This window comes from Arachis ipaensis, chromosome B1, assembly GCF_059453495.1.
Source record: "Arachis ipaensis isolate K30076 ecotype BB chromosome B1, ASM5945349v1, whole genome shotgun sequence".
NCBI classification, from domain to species: domain Eukaryota; kingdom Viridiplantae; phylum Streptophyta; class Magnoliopsida; order Fabales; family Fabaceae; genus Arachis; species Arachis ipaensis.
In genome coordinates, this window is record NC_142436.1 from 60,080,404 (window position 1) to 60,081,604 (window position 1,201).

The window sequence follows — 1,201 nt, forward strand, 5'->3', positions numbered from 1 at the left end:
TCTCAGATTCCTTTGGTTCCTCAGAGGGAAGCTCCTTATTGGTCACTGGACGTCCCAGGAGGTCTTCCTCCTTGGGATTTACGTCCTCCTCTCCCTCATTGGGTTCGGCCATTTTACTTATGTCAATGGCCTTGCACTCTCCTTTTGGGTTCTCTTCTGTATTGCTTGGGAGAGTACTGGGAGGGATTTCAGTGATCCTTTTACTCAGCTGGCCCACTTGTGCTTCCAAATTTCTAATGGAAGACCTTGTTTCATTCATGAAGCTCACAGTGGCCTTGGATAGATCAGAGACTAGATTTGCTAAATTAGAAGCATTTTGTTCAGAGTTCTCTGTCTGTTGCTGAGTGGAAGATGGAAAAGGTTTATTATTGTTAAACCTGTTTCTTCCACCATTATTAAAGCCTTGTTGAGGCTTTTGATCCTTCCATGAGAAATTTGGATGATTTTTCCATGATGAGTTATAGGTGTTTCCATAAGGTTCACCTAAGTAATTTACCTCTGCTATTGCAGGGTTGTCAGGATCATAAGCTTCTTCTGCATAAAAAGCCTCTTGAGTACTGTTGGATGCAGCTTGCATTCCATACAGACTCTGAGAGATCATATTGACTTGCTGAGTCAATATTTCATTCTGAGCCAATATGGCATTCAGAGTATCAACTTCAAGAACTCCCTTCTTCATAGGCGTCCCATTACTCACAGGATTCCTTTCAGAAGTGTACATGAACTGGTTATTAGCAACCATGTCAATGAGTTCTTGAGCTTCTGTAGGCGTTTTCTTTAGTTGAATGGATCCACCTGCAGAAGTGTCCAGTGACATCTTTGATAGCTCAGATAAACCATCATAGAATATATCCAGGATGGTCCATTCTGAAAGCATGTCAGAAGGACACTTTTTGGTCAACTGTTTGTATCTTTCCCAAGCTTCATAGAGGGATTCACCTTCTTTCTGTCTGAAGGTTTGAACATCAGCTCTAAGCTTGCTCAGCTTTTGAGGAGGAAAGTACTTGGCTAAGAAAGCCGTAACCAGCTTATCCCAAGAGTTCAGGCTGTCTTTGGGTTGAGAATCCAACCATAATCTAGCTCTGTCTCTTACAGCAAAAGGGAAAAGCATGAGCCTGTAGACTTCAGGATCTACTCCATTAGTCTTAACAGTATCACATATCTGCAAGAATTCAGTTAAGAACTGAAAAGGATCTTCAGA

The 1,201-nt window shown here is 41.8% G+C and overlaps 1 non-coding gene across 1 annotated transcript; it reads left to right on the top strand.

Moving 5' to 3' along the window:
- The first annotated feature begins 871 nt into the window (after positions 1 to 871).
- On the top strand, positions 872 to 979 carry LOC148576743 (small nucleolar RNA R71). Its single transcript, XR_015903235.1, has one exon. It is a non-coding gene; the product is annotated as a small nucleolar RNA R71 (small nucleolar RNA).
- Positions 980 to 1,201: the final 222 nt, after the last annotated feature.